This window comes from Cryptomeria japonica, chromosome 9 (assembly GCF_030272615.1).
Source record: "Cryptomeria japonica chromosome 9, Sugi_1.0, whole genome shotgun sequence".
NCBI lineage: Eukaryota > Viridiplantae > Streptophyta > Pinopsida > Cupressales > Cupressaceae > Cryptomeria > Cryptomeria japonica.
The window spans coordinates 284,932,178-284,958,750 of record NC_081413.1 but is presented as its reverse complement, the minus strand read 5'-3'; positions in this window follow the sequence as shown (position 1 = coordinate 284,958,750).

The following is a 26,573-nucleotide window of genomic DNA, read 5'->3' as shown; positions in this document are numbered from 1 at the left end:
TAGTACCGAGAGATGCCGGTTTAAGCAAAAGAACTACATGAAGTATCCACACCGAGCAAACATTGGAGGTTACCAAACTCACACAGATTCTCATCGACAATATGCAGCAGTACCATGGGATTACAATACGAGGATATGGTGCGAATGTTGTGGAAGATATGGAAATATAAGTGCCAACTGTTTTATAAGGTTTGGAATGAACAACCGGAGATCATGGAGAAATCTCGGTATGGCATGTTTTCATTCTCACAAAGTTGGACACTTAGCTAGAGATTGCAGAGATCAACCGAGAAGAGACACTAAGGAGATAAAAGAAAAATTCAAGATGATTTGGAAAAAGAAAGAAATTATGGCTGATGAAGAAAGCACCTTACCTACCGAGTTAGGTGCACCTACTTCAAATTAATCAAGAAAAGGTATGAAGGGACTGCATTCTTTATAAGATAAATCATAACAGCTCCTATTTTATTATGAACAAGAATTCAAAATCTGCATAGTTAAGATGCAATTAGTCAGTTAGTATACTATACAGGAAACCTGTCAAGTCAGTGTATACAAGAAACTTGTCAAGTCGGCTATCAAAGCAAAGTTGAATACTCGGTGAAAACAAAAAATGAAGCAAATCAGTAAAAGGTGAACCAAGTGCATTTAATACCATGACCTAACCTGCACGGAGCCCGATAAGGTATTTTTGAGTACTTAAAAGTATTTTCGCGGTCATTTTCATTCACCCAAGTTTTTGAGAAGCAGAGCAGAGCGAATCAAAGCGACCAAATTTCATTCAGAGCAAATTTTCAAGGTATTTACATCAATCTATTCACACTGTTTAGTTGGTTTCTAATCTAGTCAAATTGCTAGTGTCTACCGAGTGTGAAGAGTAAGCTACTTGTAAACCCTAAGGATAACCTGTTGAATTTTTACTCAAAATCTACCATGGCGCCAAGACCCTATAGTTGTCCAAAATGTGGAGAAGCCATCTCTGAAGTATTCCCTAACTCCTAAAGTCACCTCAGAACCGGATGATAAAACAACATTTTCACTCATCCCAAATCGAGTCTTATTAGTAGAAGATGTCAGATTCTTTACCAAGTGCCGTGTTGAGGAACTCGGTCATGTAGAGATTAGTAACACATATGATGAACTGTGCACTGACGAAAAACTGGATAGTAAATTTGAACATATCATAATCAAGGGATTAATTGAAGCCCTAGTCTATCCTCGTGTGTTCAAACCCCAATGGGTTAAGTTTGTACTGAGCAAAGTACATGATGATTTCATGTGGCTACAAGAGCAACCATTCAAGATCACGAAGGAAGTCATTCACCTGTTCACTGGATATTCCATCTATGATCATGCTCGTGCACAGAAAATGATATCACAAAAGGAGCTAATCAATCTAACTAGAGTAGAATCTGATTACCGAGGACTGAAATTGAATAATGTCACTGATGCTGTACTGAAATTTGCAATCAGAGTCATTGGTTACTGTTTCTTCCAATCTGCATGGGAAAACAGTGTACCATGTGCTGCAGTGGACCTGGCCTACAAAATAGTAAAGAAGGGAATGAAAGTAGACTTGTGTGAAGTACTACTAAAGAACTTATTTGAGAACCTGAACACCATAAGGAAGCTGAAGAAGAACAACTCGACAAACACACTCAAGTTTGGTTCATTACTTGTCTGTATGTTTTTCTATTTTGAAAAGTTCTTTCCCTCAGTCAGTAAAATAGTATGGGAGCTACACCGACCTATCACCCATCAGATCAATGATTACATCAAGAAGTTAGGAGATAACTTTAATGATGTCATGGATGATTACTTTAGCAAATTCCAAGAGAAAATGCACAACAGGTACAGGATCCCACCACAACTAGTTGAAAAATACAAGGACAATATTTGTTTTGAAGTTGACACTGATTACTGCTATGTAAATGCTATTGAACCAAGGATTCAATCATTGCAACCAATGGGTTATGAAATTGATTATGACATCACACAACAACAAATTGATGCCTACCTATCATTGCCAAGGCATGCAACTCAACCAAGGTATGGAACCTATGAAGAGGTAAAGGAGAAAGTAAAAATGAGCATTGTAGTTCCTAAGGCTACAAGGAAAGCAACAAAGATGATAAAAGATTTGTCTGAGAAATTTGGAGAAGAATCTTCATCTACACCTATCAAAGGCAATCTTGCCATTACCGAGGAAGAATCAAAAGCATAGGAGGCTAGAATAACATTGAGCACAAAGTTGCCAAAGGGAAAAGTTCTAAAAATAAAGAAGCAGGACATTACAAAGGCCCTACCGACTCCACCAACAAAGAGACCAAACACCAGAGCATCAGCTACATCACCGAGCAAGAAACAAAAGACTGTTGCCGCTCCTAAGGTAACAAAGACTTACAAGAAAACTACTCGGAGACTCATTTTGGCAAAAGAGTCAAGTGATATAGAGTCTGATGATGCTAACAAATTCCAGATTGTGAAGAGCAAAAAGGCAAACATTCACAGTGTTGAAAACTTTTGTGCCAATCTCAAGGAATACGGTGGATTTGTAGGATTCAGATATGTTAAGTATGAGTCTAGGAACAATGATGAGAAATGACAGATTGAAGAAGCTATCATATGTACACTTCTGAAGTTTCGGTTAGCACCATTGGAACTAGCAAAGTCACTTCCAAGTGAACTCTACACACATATTGATAACAGATGGAAATATGCAATGGATTCAGAGAGACAAATAAGAGAAAGAAGTCTTGTCCACTTATTTCCTAACATGTCCATAGCTGAAATCAAGGAGCATTTGTCCACATACAATTCAAAATTTCTTGTGAAACAGAGAGCCTTAAAATTGATGAATGGGCTATATATTGACGTGGAGAATGAGACTAAGGCCAAGTGGCAGGAGATCTTCAAACAAAAGGATGTCGGTGAACAATCTCAAATTGAAATTGTTGATGTCACCGAGCAAGATCCAGATGTCACCGAGCAAGGTCTAGACCTGGTTGACACAATACAAATTGATGAAGATGTAATGGATGAAGCCGCACCGGAGCAAGAAATGATTGAAGGCACCACTTATGCAAAACTTGTGTCTAGTGAATCGGTCTTAGAAAAAGTTCAGCCTTATCCGCCAGTGAAGCCAACAGTACCAATCGAAGCCCCCAAGGACACTGAACAATTTACTGAAGGTAACAAATCTGAAGCTACAGAAGATACAGGTAACAAGTCTGAAGCTGCAGCAGACACAACAAAAGATCAATCATCTCAGGGACAGACAAGCACAACAAATATTACAGCAGAGACCCCTAGCACCGAGCCATCCAAAGTCACTGCAACTGCTACAGGAATAGTGCAAAGTGTTGCATCTACTGAGCAACCTACCGAGGGACAGCAAGCTTCACAAGCACTTGTCTTAGTGCCCCAGACAAAAGGAAAAGAGAAAAAGGTGAGAAAGCATGGTTTTAAATTTGACTTATCTAAACCGATCGTGTTGCCCAATGTCGACATCTCCAAATTAAAAGGGCAAGAACTCACTAAATTCGGTGAACTATGCAAAGCAAAGGCCGAACAGGAGAAACAACTGGCAATACAGAAAAAGAACAAGGTACTTCAAAAGGTTAGAACACTGCTCAAAGAAATGCTACCATCAGCAACAGTGTCAACTGATGCAGCCATCCATATTTAGTTGGATGAACTCCTTAATCAGATTGAAACATCTGGAGTTGATGCATCCGAATACCTAAGCAAGCTCAAGGATAAAGAGCTCACAGCAAAAATGATAGAGGAAGTCCAAAAATCAATTGTTGTTGGCAAGGTAAAACTTGTCAAATTCATTGCTGAGTTGACCCCTCAACTCAAGCACATTCTTTATTTATTCTAGAAATTGTGTAAATTTTATTTATTTATTAAAGATATCAAAAATATAACTGATGCAATTGAGAAAGAGATCACTGATCTCTCCTCCAAGTTGACCACTAAGCCTAATTTAGTTCAGACCTTTTTCAAAAAGCTACAACAGCTCATGGCTCAATAGTTAGAACTGAGGAATGAAGAGCATAAAATTAGGATGGATATAATGACCCTTGAAACATTATTCCTTCCTCATATCTCATAAGTCCAAGAGCATCTTAACCAAGCTACATGCTTATCAACTACCCAAGAGGGAAGCACTCTTGATGGCTTGATATCACTCTTATCTGATTTTCAAGCACATAACTCATTAATGGAAAGTCTCAAGGACTCACTCTCAGTCGCCCTCACTGATGCTTGGACCAAGTATAAAACTATTTTTGATCAGTTACCGCCTCTGGATGCAAATTAAGTTTTTAATGTTTGTCAAAAAGGGGGAGTAATTTTATGTTACTACATAGGAGAGGAAAGCCCAACAAAAGGGGGGTAATGCTACACTTGGAAAATAGTACAGTTTTGATAACACAATTTTGAGTATTATATACAAGGGGAGTCTACCAAGCAGAATATACAGAGCATTCAGAGTACACAAGTACAGTACAGAACCAAATCGAACATGCAAATTCAGAGTTATGTACATGATAATGATAAGGGGAGTATATCTACATATACACAGTATTCACCGAGCTATTTAACGAGTAAAGGTTCATGGCAACATGTGGTATAATTAACTCACCGAGTTGATATTCACCGAGTAAAATGTCTTACTAGATACATTGAACCTGGACATGCACATGAAAACATGTTGAAAGATCGAGGCACATCTAACCATTTTTGCATTGGAAATTGCACTAGGAGATTGTGTATGATTACAAGATCAATCTAACCTATGAGATATTTTGTTTAATCGAAGAAACTTTTTGTAAGATGATGAGGAATTAGAGAACAAGTGGGATTTGTAGGAGGATTTGACAAGAGGAGAGAGAATGAGTGGGGGAATTTAAAATTGAAGAATAATGTTAAGCATGATTATGAGGGATTCTAGAAGAATTAATTAGGCTAATGAGAGTTTAGAGAAAGTCATTTGTAGGAATCACTTGATTTGATTAATTAATTTAGATTAATTTAACTAAGGGGGTTTTAGAAGAAATAAATAATTAGATAACTTTATAAGAATAGGGAATAGTTAATTTATTAAATAAATCAATTATCTGGACTATAATGACAAGATTAAATTTAATTAATGCTGAGAAGAATAACGACTAACATAATTAAATAAGTTAATTATGTAGAAAGGATAAAATTAATTAAATATTTAATTTAATTAATTTTGGACATCTACACTAACAACCTGAGTAGAACTGATCTTAATCATTGAATCAAAATTAACATGACAAATTTTCCTATGCCACAACCAACTTTCATCAATCTGAGCAATCAAACAACTTTTGTCACCAACATTCAAATGAAAAATATTACCTTCAGTATTAGTTCCAGATGCAATCTGTACCAGAGGCATTTAAAATTTTGCATTTACCATTATTGAATAGTAAATCATAGCCTTTTTCCACCATATGCCCAACACTTAAGTGATTATGCTTCAAACCTTCAACATACAAAACATCATCAGTTGAAAAATATTACCTTCAGTCTTAGTTCCAGATGCAATCTCTGTACCAGAGGCATTTAAAATTTTGCATTTACCATTATTGAATAGTAAAGCATAGCCTTTGTCCACCATATGCCCAACACTTAAGTGATTATGCTTCAAACCTTCAACATACAAAACATCATCAGTGTTATGCTTACCATCAAAGGAAATAGAACCTCTACCATGGATCACACAGGCTTTATCATCTCTAAATCTCACTATTCCACCATCATATCTTTCCATACTCATAAATTTTCTTTTATCACTGGTCATATGTTGTGAACAACCACTGTCAATCACCCATTCATCTTTTTCTTCAACTTTAGTAGCTAAAGCTTTCTCCTCAATAGTGCAGCTAGTGGAATCAACAGGTACCAATCCATCTTTAATAGCAAGAAACTCAACTTCATCTCCTTTTGATTCTTCATCTGTAAAACCTTCATCAACAACATAATAGCAGTTCTTCTGATGCTTATACTTCCGGTTAGACTTGTAACACTTATAATACTTCTCATGCTCCTCATATCTATCATTTATACCATGCTTATCAAATTTATCGTGCCTATCATACTTAGTCATTCTCTTAGAGCACCTTGAAGCAAAATGTCCTACCTTACTGCAAGAGAAACATTTCAAGAAAAATTTTCCATCATACTTACCAACTCCTTTAAGAAGTCTCCAGGCAATCAATGCTTCAAGCTCATCCAGTTCTCTTTCTTGATCTTCCATTTCTTTTCCTGTCTCTTTCATATCTGGATATTTTGCATTCTTCAGGACCATACTTTAACTTTTTGGATAAAGATGCTCTATAATATATCTCACAACTTCCATGTGATTCACCAAACTTGCTTAGTTCAAATGCATCAATCTTTCCAACCAACATATCTCTTGTTACAGTAGTTACACTCCAAATCTCATCAATAGTAGCTACCTTATGTTTATAAGAAGGAAGCAATGATCTCAACACCTTAGCAACAATTTCATCTTCTTCAAGGGTTCCACCGGCACATCAAATACCTAGGACAAGATCATTCACCTTAGCCGTGAAGGTGTTTATGTTCTCATATTCTCTCATACTTCCCTTACAAACTCTGCAACTTAGGAACTTTCACTTGTTTATCTCCTTCATACAAGGTTTTAAGCTTCTCCTTGATCTCATGTGCAGTCTAAAGTCCCATTACATTTGTCATCTCTGAATTAGTTAGGGCATTCATCCATGTTTCCTTCGCTCTAATTTTATGGTCAACTTCCTTGATCTCATCAACAAGAACCGGTCCATTCAGAGGAGCAGAATGGGCATTCTTTGTAATCTTCCAATTATCTTCTCCAAGACACCTCAAGTGTACTTCCATCCGGTTCTTCCATATAGAATAGTTACATACATCAAATCTCAGACTCTCCTTCTTAAATATAACACTTCCACTTCTAGTTGCCATCCCAGATCTCCTCAAGTAGTCAAGCTTCTTCCACAGGATCTAGCTCTGATATCAATTGTTGGCGATAAGAGTGAAGGAAAACTAAGAGGGGGGGGGGGGTGAATTAGTTTTCACTAGATCTACAAACTTAATCACAAATAAAGATCTGATAAACTACAACAATAAAAAAGATAAGAAAATTGATAAAACGCCACACAACACCAAGATTTTGACGTGGAAAACCCGGTTAAGGGAAAAACTAGGGTGGGGACCTACCCACAATAAGATGATACTCTATAGTAGTATGTGTAAATATTACAATGGGGATTGCACATGTATTCAAGCACACTTCCTAGAGCTCACTACTCAAAAGATAATGACCTGAAATACTACAACCCTCAGGGAAGTCTCACTGACTTACAACAAGATTCAGACTACAATCTGGAAGGAATGAACTACAATAATAACATCTCCAAATGCCAGATGATAGTTCTAGTTAAGCACAATTTCTAGCTCTATTGGCCATTTGGTGGAATTGGTTATGTGTTGCATTGATGTTTTGCCATTGATGTCAACACTAGCTATTTGGATCCTTTATCAACACCCTTCTAGTCCTGGCAGGTTGAGTAGTTTCTAGTTAACTTGGATCCGGCATGATCCGGTTGACTCTGATATAATCTGGTGATAGAATTGGCTTGTTCATAATGCTTATATGCATATTTGGTCAGTGGGTTTTGGTCTGGTGATTGGATGCTATCCTTCTTACTTAGAAGATTGGTTTCTAGTTCTGGTGAGGGTTTCACTGGCAAAGATTTTGGCGGAGATATTTGATGAATTGCATAATTGGCGTTGGTGCAACTTTTGATGGAGTTTCAAGATGTTGTTAGTGATCATGTTTGAGACTTAGTATTTGAAGATCTTTGCTGAAGCGTGTGGACCTATACTTGGTCTCGGTTGATCTAGGTTATGGACCGACATTAATGTAATGTGTGGATAGGACCTATTGTTGTATTTCCAGGATATATTATGTGTTGGATATTATTTGTTTAGTCTAAGGCTGACATGCTTTGTAATTATGTAATTGGTTTATTGTCTAGTAGCTGACCTAATTGTTTATGGTTGAGGGTTTGTATAAATAAGATGTAAGATCTCATTTTAGATCATCATGGTTATTTGGAAGAGGTCATGGTCAAGGAATGTAATGTGCGAATAATGTAATATCATTCAGGCAGAGGAGTTGGTTGATCATTGGAGATTGAATTGGGTTTGTGTAAGAGGATTTAGTCCTCTGGTATTGAGGTTAACCAGATCTGTACTAAGGCATAGGAGATGCTATCTTTTGCAGTTCAACACTTCTCCAAATTGTAGTCTGGATTTATATGTAGTCAGTGAGACTCCTTTTGTGATGAACAGTGTGCTCTAGGTTGTTGGCCTTCCTACAAGTGCAAGCCCCTTCATTGTAAATTCACATATTTACTGCAGAATTATTATCTGACTGTGGGTTGGCTTCCCACCATGGTTTTTTCCTTTACCGGATTTTCCACGTACAAATCTTGGTGTTGTGTGGATGGTATTTATTCTGTGTTTATTGTTTATGCTTAATTGGATAAACTGCTATTCCAGTATTATTGTTTTGGGTTTCGGTAATAAAGTTTAAATTGCTAGTGCTTCTAGTAATTTGTGACAACTGATTCACCCCTCCCTCTCCCCTCTTAGTTGTCTTTCGGTTATTTGAACTGCCTAACAATGGGTATCAGAGCTTTGGTCCTCTCTATAGAAAGCTTAACCACTTGAGGAAGATCTTATGGTGACTAACAGTTCAAGTTCATCTAGTTCTTCTGGAGCTATCTTTTGAAGGGATATACTGAGGCTTGAAGGAACAAATTATACAATATGGAAGATTCAGATGGAGACTCATCTGAGATGTCTTGGCAAGGAGATTTGGGAGATCACACAAAATGGTGTCACACCCTTTAATCCGGGATCTGGAAATCCTCCTCTGACAAACCTGGACAAGGAGATTGAGAATGATTATAGAGCAATAGAAGCCCTCTTGTGTGCACTTTCTAATCAACAAATAATGGGATTAATAGACAAATCATCTGGAAAGGCTATATGGGATAAGTTGCAGAGTGTTAATGAAGGTGACCCTATAGTAAAGTTTTCTAAACTTGATGGTTATCGGGCAAGATATGAAAACCTGAAGATGGAAGAAGATGAAAGGATTACTGCATTCATGGAAAGGGTAAATGAGATTGTTATGAGAATTCAATGTTGTGGTGGAACTCTGAGCGAAGATGAGATTGTTTCTAAAGTCCAGAGAGCCCTACCACCGGCTTACAAAATGAAGGCTACTACTATTGATGAGTTGATAACTATGGCTAACACATCTGTCAACAAAGAAAATTTGGTTGGGAAACTATCTTCTTTTAAGCTTGAGGAATTTGGATCTTCTGGAGCTGTGAAGACTGAACCAGCTTTTCATGCATCTACATCTACCACTGGTAAGCAAGATTGGAAAGATTTATATGCAAAAGAATTAGAAGATATGAAGAGAGAAGATGATGAGGTTGAGTAACTTGAAGCACTATTTACTAGAAGAGTACCAAAAGGACTGGTAGGAAGTAAGTATGAAGGAAAAACACCTTTTAAATGTTTTGCATGCAAGAAGATTGGTCATTTTGCATCTAGATGTCCTGAAAGGAATTAAAGATTTGAAGAAAGAGTTAAAAGATCATTTCAACCTAACCCTGCATATAAGAACAAGTATAGATTCAAGAAAAACATAGACAATGGATGCTACATAGTGGATGAGGAAGGCATTACTGATTCAGATGATGAACCGATAGAAGACTCTGCTAGTGGATCTGACAATGGGAAAGAATGGGTATTCTTGGCTATCAAGCAAGATGATCTGAAACTGGAAGAGAATGTACCTGAGGATAAGGCACTTGTTGCTAAAATTTAGGACAAGGATGAATGGGTAATTAACAGTGGTTGTTCACATGATATGACTGGAGATAAAGGGAAGTTTCTATCTTTGTAAGAATTTGATGGTGGACTAGTTATATTTGGAGATGACAAGGCATGTATGATCAAAGGAAAAATAACTATATCATTGGATGGTAAGAACAAGACTGACAATGTTTATTATGTTGAAAGTTTGAAGCATACTATTTTGAGTGTAGGAAAATTGGTAGATAAGGGATTTCAATTACAGTTCAAGGATGGAAAATGCAAAATCATTAATAGATCTGGTTTGGAGATTGCAACCGGTACACAGACAAAAGGTAACATATTTCATTTGAACTCCAGTGAGAAGACATGTTTGATTACACAAATTGATGAGAGTTGATAATGGCATAAAATTCCATGTCATGTGAATTTTGATTGCATCATGAAGATTAGTTCAACTAAGGCTGTTAGAGATATACCTAAGATTATGAAGCCCTATAATTCGGTATGTAAAGAATGTCAAATGGGTAAACAAGTCAGAACCTCTTTTAGGAGTATACAAGATAAATCAAATGATGTTCTTGATCTTATTCATACTAATTTATGTTGCCCTACTAGAGTTAAAAGTTTTCATGGTGATAGATATTTCATGCTAATCATTGATGATTATTCTACAATGATGTGGGTTACTTTTTTGAGAGAAAAATCTGAAGCATTTGAAAAGTTTAAAATATTTAAGGCTAAAGTGGAAACTGAGACAGGATTGAAGATTAAATGTTTGAGATCAGATCATGGTGGAGAATTCACATCTAGTGAATTTAATAACTTTTGTGACAAGCATGGTATAAGAAGACAATTTTCTTCTCATCAGACACCTCATCAGAATGGAGTTGTGGAAAGGAAAAATAGAACTATCTTGGATGTTGCTAGAACAATGATGATGGAAGCAAGTCTAACTCATATCTACTAGAGAGAGGTAGTTAATACAACAGTTTACACATTCAACATAGTACATATCAGAGGAGAAACCGGTAAGACACCTTATGAATTATGTTTTGGCAAGACACCTAGAGTTAAGTATTTCAGAATTTTCGGTAGTAAATGTTATATCAGGAGAGATGATACTATTGGGAAATTTGATCCTAAAAGTGATGAAGGAATATTTCTTGGTTATTCTAATGAAATCAAAGCATATAGATTTTATAACAAAAGATTGTAGAGAACTATGGAGAGTGCTAATTTTAAAGTAGATGAGCTGAGCAAAAGTCAAATCAGAATTTATGAGAAGGAACCGGTAGTGGAAATGATTATATTTGAACCAGTAGCACCTTTGCCGAAACATAGAGTTGAACCAGTTACTCTGGAAACATCAAATAATTCTACAATATCTGAAGAACAGGGAAGAGGAATAGAGAGTCAGCAGACTCCTAGGTATGTGAGATTGAATCATTCTGAAGATCAAATCATTGGGGATATGAGTCATGGAGTGATGACAAGAAGAAGACTGACAACTAATGAGATATGTTTAATATCACAAATTGAACTAGTATCAATAATTGAGGCATGTAAAGATGAATTTTTGTTAAAGGCTATGGAAGAAGAATTAGATCAGATTGAGAAAATTAACACATGGACTTTGGTTCCCCATCCTAAAAATAAAAAATGTCATTAGAACTAAATGGGTTTTTAGAAATAAAATGAATGAGGATAGTCAAGTTATAAGGAATAAGGTTGGATTGGTTTGTAAAGGATATTCTGAGAAGGAAGGAATTGATTATGGAGAAACTTTTGCACCGGTAGCTAGGATTGAAGCTAAAAGATTATTTCTTCCCTATGCTGCTTATAAAAACTACAAGGTTTATCAGATGGATGTTAAATGTTCATTCTTGAATGGGGATCTTAATGAGGAAGTTTATATTGAGAAATCCAATGGTTTTTCACTATCAGATGATACTAATATGGTTTGTAGCTTAAGGAAAGCTTTATATGGATTGGAACAAGCACCTAGAGCTTGGTATGCAAGGTTGGATAAATATCTTTTTAAGCTTGGTTTTACTAAGGGTAGTGCTGATAGTAATTTATATTATAAAATCATTGATGATGATATACTGATTGTTAAAGTATTCGTTGATGACATTATTTTTGGAGGTGAAGATAAATTATACATAGAATTTTCTAAGAATATGGAGAAAGAATTTGAGATGTCTATGATTGGTGAGATGAAATTTTTCTTAGGTTTGCAGATTACTTAGATTGACAAAGGTATTTTTATTTGTCAAACTAAATATGCTAAGGAATTGTTGAAGAAATTTGGTATGGGAGATTCTAAACTGGTAAGTACACCTATGGTTACAAGTGAGAAATTGACAAGGAAAGATGTTTCTGCACCGATAATTCCTACAAGATACAAATATATGATTGGAGGTCTACTTTATTTGACTCAGACTAGGACTGACATTATGAATGTTGTTTGTATTGTTTCAATATTTTATAGTGATCCTAGAGAAAATCATGAGATAGCGGTGAAAAGGATTTTTAGATACTTGCAAGGTACATCAAAATATGGCTTATGGTACCCTAAGGATGATAACTTTACTTTATGTACATATACAGATGATTATTGGGCTGGAGATGTTGATGAATGGAAAATTACTTCTGGTGGAGCTTTCTTTCTTGGAAAGAAGTTGGTCTCATGGATCAGAAAGAAACAGTCATGTACTTCTTTATCTACTGCTGAAGCTGAGTATGTTGTTGTTGCTACTAATTGTACACAGGTTTTATGGATGAAACAAATGTTGAAGGATATAAAGATGCATTGTGATGCACCAGTAGTTATTCACTGTGATAATATTGCTGCTATTGATACATCAAAGAATCTTGTATTTCATTCTAAGATAAAACACATATCTATCAAGTATAACCTTTTGAAGGAGAAGGTAGAAGCAAATAAAGTTAAACTGGTTTATGTAAACACTAAAGAACAAATTAAAGATATTTTCACTAAACCTTTATCCAAGGAATCATTTGAGTACCTAAGAGATAGATTGGGGGTTTCTACCCCTCCGACAGAGACTTGATTGATGCGATTTGACATCAGTCTGACATGCATTATCCAAGATACTATTCATTTCGGCATTGATGTGGGATGCTACTGCTCAAGGGGAGTAGTCAGCTTTGAGATTCAGAGGCTTATGCTTTTTGCTTTGATATTTTTGTTAGATTTCTGGCATTGATGCCAAAGGTGGAGAGATAGTGATGTGAAAAAGAAATTCATAAGTTTACAGAGAGATTATTCAAAGGGGGAGATATATTGATATTCAGAGCTATATGCAGGTGATTGTTAGCTGTCTTCCACAGGGGGAGACTTGTTTGGCATTTCTTGGTACTTAGATATTTTTCACATCTAGTGTTGCCATCAATGCCAAAGGGGGAGATTGTTGGCCATTTGGTGGAATTGATTATGTGTTGTATTGATGTTTTGTCATTGACGTCAACACTAGCTGTTTGGATGCTTTACTGGCACCCTCCTGGTCTCGATAGGTTGAGTAATTTCTAGTTAACTTGGATCCGCCATGATCTAGTTGACTCTGGTATAATTTGGTGATGGAATTGGCTTGTTCATACTACTTATACTCATATTTGGTCAGTTGGTTTTAGTCTGGTGATTGGATGCTATCCTGCTTACTTAGAAGATTGGTTTCTAGTTCCGACGAGGGTTTCACCGGTAGAGATTTTGGTGGAGATCTTTGATGCATTGAATAATTGGTGTTGGTGCAGCTTATGATGGAGTTTCAGGATGCTTTTGGTGATCATGTTCGAGACTTGGCATTTGGAGATCTTTGCTGAAGCATGTGGACCTATACTTGGTCCCGGTTGATCTAGGTTATGGACCGACATTAATATAATGTGTGGATAGGACCTATTGTTGTATTTCCAGGATATCTTATGTGTTGGATATTATTTGTTTAGTCTAAGGCCAACATGGTTTGTAATTTTGTAGTTGGTTTATTGTCTGGTAGTCGACCTGATTGTTTATGGTCGAGGGTTTGTATAAAGAAGATGTAAAATCTCATTTTAGATCATCATGGTTATTTGGAAGAGGTCATGGTTAAGGAATGTAATGTGCAAATAATGTAATATCATTCAGGCAGAGGAGTTGGTCGATCATTGGAGATCGAATTGGGTTTGTGTAAGAGGATTTAGTCCTCTGGTATTGAGCTTAACTGAAACTTTACTCAGGCATAGGGGAGGCTATCTTTCCAAGTTCAACACTTCTCCAGATTGTAGTCTGGATTTATATGTAGTCAGTGAGACTCCTTTTGCGATGAGCAGTGTGCTCTAGGCTGTTGTCCTTCCTGCAAGTATAGGCCATTTCATTGTAAATTCACATAGTTACTGCAGAAGTATTACCTGATTGTGGGTAGGCTTCCCACCGTGATTTTTTCCTTTACCTGGTTTTCCACATACAAATATTGGTGTTGTGTGGATGGTATTTATTTTGTATTTATTGTTAATGCTTAATTGGATAAACTTCTATTTTGATATTATTGTTTTGGGTTCCGATAAAAAAGTTTAAATTGCTAATGCTTCCGGTAATCTGTGACAACTAATTCACCCCCCCTTTTAGTTGTCTTCCGTTTATCTAAACTCTTCAACATGCTCTGCAACACGAATCTCTGCTTAGTACAGTACACTGAAAGATAAATCCTTGTTTGCACATACACCACTCTCTAATAAGGCAGTCACAACCTTGATACCTAAATTAAGTGACAATATCACATATTTAGACAATTCATCAACCTTGACAACAAGGTCAGCTAAACCCTGTTGGCAACATAGCTTTATAACAAACATTGAGAAGGTTGTTGATGATTATGGATATAATTGATTAAAGATGTTTACTGTCTTGATATTATTATTTTGTCATTGATGTCAAGAAATTGATTTTCTAATTCAGAATGATGTTGCCATATCTTGAGAAGTATGATATGAAGATTATAAAGATGTCGGTAAAAGACACAGGAAAGAATATGATGAATAAGGGGATGAATAAGGTATTCAAATGGGCAACTAGTACCGAGTCAGACAATGATGAGATCATGATGTTTTAGATTGTTTTAACATCATACATATGTTGTAAAATGTAAAGGTTAATACTATACTATGTATCAAGCAAAGAACCTAGTCGGTAAACCCTAAGGAACCTAATCGGTAAACCCTAAGGTTATCGCTATCGGTTAATGAAGACGGAATGTCTACCAAGTGAAGTTTAGTATTCACCGAGTTGTTACCGATTTGTAACCGAGCTATAATAGAATGCATTAAATGTTTACATGCGGTATTTAATGAAGGAAGCTGATGAGCTGGAAATGATCAATGATTGGTAAGCCATGAATGAAGTTTGTTAATGAATCTAAGGCAATGAAAAGTCGGCATGAAGATCTACAACTCAAATTGAACTGCAATACCCTGACACAAGTTCCAAGACTAATATGCAAGTTCCAAGGTGGGGTAAAACATTTTCAGATCGAAAGATGCATTGAACTTGGACAAGATTGAAGATCTGATGGCTATGATTGATCATGGGAAATGTGATCAATGAGATTAAGTGGTTACCTAATTGTTTATAAATAGGAAACTACTGATAAAAAATGTATGCGGGAAAGTGTATGCACAGGGATGCTACATAGTGATTACCGAGCACAGAAGCTTGAAGACTTGTTAGAATAAAAGAGTATAGAAGCCCAACAGATAGACAAGATTAGTTCTATGTCTATATTGTATTTTACAAATAGGAATCTGCTTTAGCATTTTAGATGTGAAGTTGTAGAAATATTTTATTACTGTTATTTTGTGAAAGTGACAGAAAATGTCTTAACCGAGTGGACTTAACACTCTTGTTTGTAAAACCCTCTAGTAAGGTGACATTCTGATTGAATGTTTGAAATCCTTTAACAAGGTCACTTCTAACAAAGTGAAGATCCTAACAGATCTGAGGGAAATCCCTTAACCGGGTCACATCTAGCAATGTGTTTGTAATCTTTAACAGGATTTGCTTTTAACCGAGCATACTCTAGAAGAGTATATTTCTTAGTGGGTCCAAAATCCCATAGTGGTTTTTCCCTATTTGGGTTTCCACGTTAAATCTGGTGTTATGAGGTTTGTGATGTTCATATGCTTTTGAGTTTGCATGTTTGACAGTTTTGGTTATATTACTGATATACATGTTACCGAGGTTGAATCTAATGTTTTTAGGGATGATTAAGTTTGTATGATTCACCCCCCCCCCCCCCATCTCATCTTGTTGGCTATTGGATCTATACTTATATTAAGTATCAAAACTATCAATTGGTATCAGAGCTCTAGACTCCAAAAGGAAAGTTTAAAGGCACTTGAGTTAAATATCCAAAGATGTATAAGAGGGATGCACCAAAGCTGAACAAGTCAAGTTTCTCTACATGGCAGAAAAGGATGAAGCTACGTCTATCAGGAATTGGAGAATATGCTGTATACTATCTAGAGAATGATTTTGTCACACCAAGCACCTATCCATTGACTATGTAAGAGATAAAGGCAAAGTAAGAACATATTCAAGCAATGATTGAAATAACATCTGCATTGGTCGATTCAGAGTTTAATGATCTAGAAGGCTGCAATGATGCAAAGGCAATGTGGGATAAGCTCATATCAGTATATGGAGGAGATGAACATGTTCAAAGAGCAAAAGTAGATAGTCTAAGAGGACAACTTGAATCTATGAGGATGAATGAAGGTGAGAACATAACTCAGTACAGTACAAGACTAAAGGAGATTGTCAATCAAATAAAAGGAGCAGGTGGAACTATTGAAGAAAAGGATATAGCAAGTAAGGTGTTGAGAACCCTTTTACCAGCTTATGCAATCCGAGTCTCTGCAATCAATGAATTGAGGTCTGTACCTAATATGCCAGTTTCTTTAGATGCTACTATTGGTAAGCTACATGCATTTGAGTTAAGTAATTTTGATAACAGTGGATCTTTGGTAAATAAAGTTGAATCTACATTTAGTTCTTTTCATCTTGATGAATCTAATGATTTCAATGAAAGAAAGTATAAGTACTCTGAAGGAGATCACAGTGGAGCAAGTGAGAGATTTCGTAAGAACATGGAGTCAGTACACAAACTGTATGAGGAAATTAGAAAGCAAGAAGAGTTTGAAGCACTACTAGCCAAATGGTTACTGAGAGGCAAAGGTAAGTATAAAGGAAAACTACCTTTGAAATGTTTCAATTGTGATAAAATAGGACATATGGCTTCTAACTACCCTGACAAAGATTCTACTAAAAAGAGAGATTACCAAGATTACAGACAGAAAGATAACTATCACAGAGGACACCGAGACTTCAGAAGAAGAGATAGAAAGACATGCCTAATAGCTAATGAGGAATCCAACGATGATAAATCAGATGATACTAATATAGAGGAAGTAATTTATGTGGCTATCAAGGATGGATCAGATGAAGAAAGGTATGAAGAAAAAGCCTTAATATCTCACATAAACACTAATGATTCTTGCATTATAGATAGTGGATGCTCACATCATATGACAGGAGATAAATACAAGTTTGTTATGTTAGAGTTGGTAATGATGCACCATGTCCAGTGAGAGGTAAAGGATCTATAACACTTCTTGATAATGCAAGATGCAATGATGTTTATGGGGTTGAAGGTTTGAAATACAATTTGTTGAGTGTAGCACAACTAAACAACATAGGTTACCGAATAGAATTGTAGAAGGGAATTGTCAAAGTTCATGACAAGAATGGAAAGTTAGCTACTACTGGGACACAAACAAAAGGTAACACATTTCACCTTGACTCAACTCGGAATAAGTGTTTGCATGAAAAGTTAGATGATACCTGGTTATGGTACAAAAGGTTTTGTCATGTCAATTTTGATAATCTAATCAAAATAAGTAAGAAGCACAGAGTAAGAGGTCTACCGAGTCCTGAAAAACCTGAGAATGCTATGTGCCGAGGATGCCAAATGGGTAAGATGACAAGATCAAGCTTTACAAGTAAGTCTTACACTTCTAAGGGAATTTTAGATCTAGTGCACACTGATCTTTGTGGTCCTATGAAAGTTCAAAGTTATTATGGTGATAAATATTTCATATTATTTGTGGATGACTATTCAAGGAAGATGTTAGTAATGTTTTTAAAAGAAAAATCAGAAGCTTTTCAAATGTTTAAATGGTACAAGGCAAGAGTTGAAAATTGAAATGTCTTAGATTAGATAGAGGAGGAGAGTTCACATATGATGAGTTCAACTTATTTTGCAATGATCATGGTATTAAAAGACAAGTCTCTGCACCAAGAACTCCATAGTAGAATGGAATAGCTGAGAGAAGAAACAGATCTATTGTGGATTGTGCTAGAACACTGATGATTGAAAAGAAGGTGCCACAAACATTTTAGAGAGAAGCAATAAGCACAACAGTTTACACCTTGAACCGAGTTCAATTCAAGAAAGGTACTTTGAAGACACCATATGAAATCTGGTATGATAAGAAACCTAATGTAAGTTATTTTAAAATCTTTGGAAGTAGATGCTATGTTCATAAAGATGATAGAAATGGAAAATTTGATCAGAAAAGTTAAGAAGGAACGTTTCTAGGTTATTCTTCTAGAAGCAAAGCATTTAAATGTCTGATCAAATCATCTAATAAAATGGTAGAAAGTGCAAATGTGAAAATTGATGAATTTGTAGAAAGAAATGATGAAGGAAATTCCAAGGAACCAGAAGAATATGATGAATTTGTCTATGTTCAACCAAGAAGTCCTACCGAGAAGACTGTTGAAGAAAATGAAGAGAATATCCAATTACCGAGTGATGAAGAAGATAATACAGAGCCTACCAAGCCTGTATTAGCCAAGTATGTCAGACAACATCATGCACCAAGTCAGATTATAGGAGATAATGATGATCCAATGATGACAAGGAACAAATTGAGACAAAACACATGTTTGATATTTGAATTTGAACCGAGGATAGTGAAAGAGGCATTTAACAGTGAAGATTGGATAAATGCTATGATAGAAGAGATTGATCAAATCAAGAAAAATGACACATGGACAATAATCCCAAGACCGAAGGACAAAAATATAATCGGTACAAAGTGGATTTTCAGAAACAAGCTAAATGAAAAAGGAGAGGTCATTCGAAACAAAGCAAGACTAGTTTGAAAAGGTTATGCTCAAGAAGAAGGAATTGATTATGGTGAAACTTTTGCACCTGTTACTAGACTTGAAGGAGTAAGGACATTGTTGGCCTATGCTTCTTTCAAAAATTTCAAGGTATATCAAATGGATGTCAAATCTGCATTTCTGAATGGAATATTAGAAGAAGTTTTCATTGAACAACCTGAAGGATTTGTTGAAGACAATAATAAAGATCAGGCATGTAAATTGAACAAAGCTTTATATGGTTTGAAACAAGCACCAAGAGCATGGTATGAAATATTGCACTCTTATTTGATTAAGATTGGTTTTATAAGGACAAGTGAGAACAACAACATGTACATGAAGAATGATGAAAATGGAATACTAATCTCAGCCATATTTGTTGATGATATTATATTTTGTGGAAATGACTCTTTATGCAAGAACTTTGGAAATGAAATGAGCAAAGAATTTGAGATGTCATTAATCGGTGAGATAAAGTAATTTATAGGTTTACAGATACTGCAACTGAAAAATGAGATTTTCATTACTCAATTCAAGTACATAAAGGAAATCTTGAAGAAATTTGGAATGGAGGATTCAAAACCAGTAAGTACTCCTATGACTACCAACTGTAAATTATCAAAGAATGATGAATCTGCATCTGTTGATGAGACACTTTACCAATCCATGATTGGAAAGCTACAATATGTTGTTCACAACAGACTAGACATAGCACATGCAGTAGGTATAGTTGCAAGATTATCTGCAGATCCTAAGGAAACACACATGATAGCAATCAAAAGAATTTTTAGATACTTGAAAGGCGCAGAGGATTATGGCTTAGTATATCAGAAAGGAAATGATTTTGGTTTAAAAGTTTATACTGATGCTGATTGGGTAGGCAACATTGATGACAGAAAAAGCACAAGTGGAGGAGCTTTCTTTTTAGGAGAAAGACTAGTGGGTTGGCTTAGCAAGAAACAAGGATGTGTTTCACAGTCAACAATAGAAGCTGAGTACATTGTAGCAGCATTGAATTGTACCAACATTTCATGGATCAAACAACTGTTGGAAGGTATAAATGTGAAAGTTACCAAGCCAGTAACTATATTCTGTGACAATACTAGTGCCATTAACATTTCAAAAAATCCTATTATGCACTCTAAGACAAAGCACATATCTATCAAATATCATTATCTTAGAGAAGAAGCTCAAGAGAAGAAAGTGGTGTTGGAGTATGTTAGCACAAAGGAACAAAGAGCAGATATCTTCACCAAGCCACTACCAAGGGACACTTTTGAATATCTTAGAAGTAAGTTAGGGGTCCTACCCCTATCTTCTACTCATTGACCGAGTTTGGTGAAAGCATCAATCCAATGACTCTAATGAATATCTTTTGGGAGTTGATGCTGATTTATACACTTTAGGATGTTTTATAAAGGTATATAGGAAATATTACAGGGAACAGGAATTGAAGACAAATGCTCTGACCGAGACTCAGTTGACACACAACAGTAGGAAATAACTTCTTATAGAAAGTAATTATGTTTTAGTTCTTTACTTTTTGGCATTGTTGTCAAAGGGGGAGAAGACTACTATAAAGGGGAGAAGACTAATATAGAGGAAGAAGACCTATCAGGGAAGAAGACTAAAAGAAAACTGAGCAGACTATAGATTAGAAAGAAGACTAAAAACAGGAGAAGTCTAATGTATGGGGGAGATTATTTCAGCATTTCAGAATCATAGCAATCCAAATCTTTTAAGGTCAAATCAATTGGTTTTTCCATCAATGCCAAAGGGGGAGATTGTTGGCAACATAGCTTTATAACAAACATTGAGAAGGTTGTTGATGATTATGGATATAACTGATTAAAGATGTTTATTGTCTTGATATTATTATTTTGTCATTGATGTCAAGAAATTGATTTTCTAATTTAGTATGATGTTGCCATATCTTGAGAAGTATGATATGAAGATTATAAAGATGTCGGTAAAAGACATATGAAAGAATATGATGAATAAGGGGATGAATAAGGTATTCAAATGGGCAACTAGTACTGAGTCAGACAATGATGAGATCATGATGTTTTAGATTGTTTTAACATCATACATATGTTGTAAAATGTAAAGGTTAATACTATACTATGTATCAAGCAAAGAACCTAGTCGGTAAACCCTAAGGTTATCACTATCGGTTAATGAAGATGGAATGTCTACCGAGTGAAGTTTAGTATTCACCGAGTTGTTACTGAGTTGTAACCGAGCTATAACAGAACGCATTAAATGTTTACATGCGGTATTTAATGAAGGAAGCTGATGAGTTGGAACTGATTGGTAAGCCATGAATGAAGTTTGTTAACGAATCTAAGGCAATGAAAAGTCGGCATGAATATCTATAGCTCAGATTGAACCGCAATACCCTAGCACAAGTTCCAAGACTAATATGCAAGTTCCAAGGCGGGGTAAAACATTTTCAGATCAAAAGATGCATTGAACCTTGACAAGATTGAAGATCTGATGGCTATGATTGATCATGGGAAATGTGATTAAGGAGATTAAGCGGTTACCTAATTGTTTATAAATAGGAAACTATTGATAAACAATGTATGTGGGTAAGTGTATGCACAGGGATGCTACATAGTGATTATCGAGCACAAAAGCTTGAAGACTTGTTAGAATAACAGAGTATAGAAGCCCAGCAGATAGACAAGATTAGTTCTATGTAACTAGATTTTATTGAACAAATAGGAATCTACTTTAGCATTTTAGATGTGAAGTTGCAAATAGATTTTATTACTGTTATTTTGTGAAAGTGATAGAAAATCTCTTAACCGAGTGGACTTAACACTCTTATTTGTAAAACCCTCTAGCAAGGTGACATTTTGATTGAATGTTTGAAATCCTTTAACAAGGTCACTTCTAACAAAGTGAAGATCCTAACAGATTTGAGGGAAATCCCTTAACTGGGTCACATCTAGCAATGTGTTTGTAATCTTTAATAGGATTTGCTTTTAACCGAGCATACTCTAGAAGAGTATATTTCTTAGTGGGTCTGAAATCCCACAGTGGTTTTTCCCTATTTGGGTTTCCATGTTAAATCTGGTGTTATGAGGTTTATGATGTTCATATGCTTTTGAGTTTGCCTGTTTTACAGTTTTGGTTATATTACTGATATACATGTTACCGAGGTTGAATCTGATGTTTTTAGGGATGATTAAGTTTGTAAGATTCACCCCCCCATCTCATCTTGTTGGCTATTGGATCTGTACTTATATTAAGTATTAGAACTATCAAACCCTTAACTCATAATTACAAAATTACATCACATGATACAAAGATTGACCACCAAACCAATATAATAATATACATGACATAACATAGACCTAATTCAAATCTTCAAACAGGTAACACCAACAAAAACCATACCAAGATCAACCGCAACATGCTACACCACTAGGAAAATCGCATAACATGAAGAACATCACCGGTTCAACAAAATCACCAATATCGTGCACAACGATCAATTCATATCATAAAAATAAATAGGGAACAATTAGGAAACACCAAAAAGCACATTAGAATCATCAGTAACAACTGCACAAACACCACTTATCAATTTTTCATTAGTCAGTGTCTGAAACTTAAGAACACTCAAACAACAACAAATGTCACGAAGAAAGATAACTTGTGGAGAAAAAAATTAGAAACCATCTAAAATCAAGATACACATGACCATTCCAAACAATCTCCCAAAATCACAGCTCTAGATCTAATCACACTGGAATATACCGGAGGAAATATTGAACTCTGCAAAGCACTGATAAAAAAAACAAACTGCAAAACCGGATCATATGATATGATCAATTAAGCTTCCTGGATCACCAAGACCAATACAGAAGAATATAATGATACTATAAATACTTCATACACCAAACCATAGTCCCAATAAACTAATCTACAATCACCAGAGCAAGAATATGTTGTCATCAATGACAACAACATATCCTAGCAGCAATAATGTCCAACAACTTGTAGCTTTTTGGGGAGAGAGTGATTGGGTCATCCTTCCAATCTTAAAGGCCGTTACCTGTCCTCTCTAGAAAAGACAAAAAGGTGTGTCGATCCATTTAGGTTTTACAACGCTTGAGTCGACTAATATTCCAAGATGTAGGCTGGAGTTATTGCCATGAGACCTTAACCTTAGGGCTAGAAGTGTTTGAAGTCTTTGAAGTTTTTTCGTTTGTGTTAAAGACTTGTGGAAATTGGGTTGTTTTGACCTATAGAAGATACACATTTTACTCAAAATTGGAAAAATAATTTTAGACATTGACTTATTGTTTGTTGTGTCTTCTTGTCACTAAAACATCAACATTCAAATTTGGTCACATTTTCACAACTTCAAAATTTTAGACAGATTTAAGAATTTTTTTTTACCAGAAACACATCTGTGGTATCTCCTAGAATGTGTATGATCATTTTGGTCACATCTCTGTTAATTTCCAATGTGTTTTTGAGACATTCAATTGTGTTTGTGCAACTTTCTAGTGTGTAAAGATAGAGCTAAAAACAACATTACAGACTGCGAAAATACATTTTTGAGACATTTTGTCATGTTTACGTGATATTTTACATGTTTATGAGAATTTATATTTCATATTTGGACAAAATTGAGATTTGCAATGTAACTATGAAATTGCATTTTTGGATTTTGAAACTCTGTATCTTAGATATTCTAATGCATCTGTGGATTCAAATTATGTCTATGGTTTTGAGATTCAAAGAGCTTCTAAGGCTGATTCCATAGGTCCATTTAGTCAACCATCATCTTTTCATAACTTTACATATAGTTTTAGGCATTTTCAAACATCACTTTCAAATTTCCATTCACACTTTTCAACTAGAGTCAAAGAATTGTTTAGTAGTCCTTATCATTACTTGCAAACACATTTGAGACTTAAGTGGTGCCATTTTGACATCTTGAGTTAAGGTCAACATACCTATAGGAATTTATCATCTCCTAAGAAGCCACACCTTTCTTAGATTATCTTATCAACCTTGAAACAACATTTTAGAAAATTGCAAGACAACTCTAGATTCTTTATCCATTTCCATAACTATCCCATCTTTACATAACTTCACCTTGCCATTTCATTCTTCGACATATATTTTAGCCAAGGTCTTTTCATGGTTGAAACTTGATTCCAAAGGTATAGAAGACAAGTCGAAGAAGCTCAAAGATCTCTAAACATGGACACTATGAGTTTGATGAAGAAGAATTTTACAACTCATGATCTTTTTAATACACAAAATTTTGACAATGAATCCTTTACAACTATAGAAATAAAAGATCACTTGAAGATTCAATAAGTTACTTGAGACAATTTTGAGGAGACACTAGTACATTTTGAGTGAATTTCTGACGAGCTATGGGATTTCTTTTGTTTTGTCGGATTACTTTTTTTTTTTTTTTTAAAATAACCTCGTGTTTGTCGAAATTCCGACGTGTTAAAATTTCCTATCGCAATTTGGATGAAAAAAAAATGAACATTTCCAACTAGCTATGGGATTTCTTTTGCTTTATTGGGTTTTTTTTTTTTTAAAGTATACCCCGTGTTCGTCAAAATTCAGACTTGTTAAAATTTCACGTCGACATCTCGACAAAAATGGATTTTGCCTGTTGATTGTCATATGTTGGTCTGATGATTTTCATAGCCTCTTGATTTCTTCTTACTCATCGAGATAACATTAGCCAATGACCTCTCTTCCTGTTGATTAGTGCGAGTTATCCCGCTAGTCTCATTGGGCATTAGGATAACTTAAAATGTGTTCAAGCGATGGGCATAATTTCCCTGATGTCTTTTTCCTCAGCCTAGCTCCTCCCGATACATTATGTCTCCTCAACATAAGCTTTGACCCTTTATCACCGTAACCTTTGCCAATGCGTTTTACTTTTGCCAATGTCCAGCGGGATAAGTCGTACCAATAGTATCATCAGCTATCGACAATACAAGATTTCTCCATTGTTGCTAGTGTGCGTTCTCCCGATGGACTTCATCGGTGTATTCTATCCTGATCACATGCTTCTACTTGTGTGTTACCATCAGGTTGAATTTTGCCAATAGCACAAACTTCATATTTAATGTCGGAATTACAACGAACACATTGTCTTTTAAAAAAAAAAAGTAATCATGTGCCATCTGTATACACCTAAAAATGGTCTGAAGATAATTAATTAAATAAACAATTATTTAATTAATCCCCCTTCCTAATTTAATTGAATTCATTAGGCAATTTGATTAAATTCTCCCTTTCATCTACTTATTAATAAATCTAAGGATTTATTTAATAGGTTCATTTCAATAGTCCCCTTTGATTAATTAATTCAAATTAGTTAATCCCCCCCATTTCAATCAATTCTTCTAATCCTTTAATTAATTAAAACAAATCAATTTATGAGTTGTTGATAATTAATTAGTCTTTTCCTATTATTTGAATTTTTGAATTCAAATTACCCACAGGCCTCCTAACTTATAACCACCTAACCTTGGGTTTAACCAACCCTATCCTATCTTGCACATTCTAACCTCCTTATCCTAACCTCCTATGGTGTGGATATTTTCTTCTTGAGACACATGGCACTTTGGCCACATGTCTCCTCTCTTGGACACTTGCCCTTTTATGAGCAAAGCTCCTTGACACTTGTCACCACAAAGATGACAAGTGTCTCTTCCTCAAAGCTCTTCTCCAACCTCCGCCAATTTCACCCTTGATATCTTCAGACTCAATCTTGACCATTGATTCTTGCCACCACACCCCTGGCCTTGGAAATCCTAGAAATATCCCCTATTTTGGAGCACAAAGGATCACATCTCATTACCAATTTAGGCAATGTTACTATAGGCATATCATTTGAGCATTATTGTTATAGGCAATTGCATTAGCTTAATTTGATCATTTTTTAGCATAATTGTTGAATCATGTATCTTAATCAATCTCTTTTCTAGCTTAATTGCATCATCATCATAGCTTAATCATGCATATCATTAGCTTAATCAATCTCTTGGATCAATTTAGCATAATCAATCTCATCTTTGCATATCATTATCATTTCAAATCCTCCATCTAGGTGTAGTCAAGTCACTGGGATTGCTTAGCTAGATCTGACAGAAAATCCATACTCACATATCTTAGGAGGTGATAGGTTGCTTTGTCATGGTTCATCTTTGTTTGCTTATTATTTGCTAACCATGCTTGTAATGATCTATTGAGTGTTTGTGTTGCAGTTGCAAGTATCACACTTCACAGGCACGATAAACATGGTTATACCTATAGATGCGACACAAACACTCAATAGATCATTACAAGCATGGTTATGAAATAATAAGAAAACAAAGATGAACCATGAAAAAGCGACCTATCACCTCCTAAGAGATGTGGG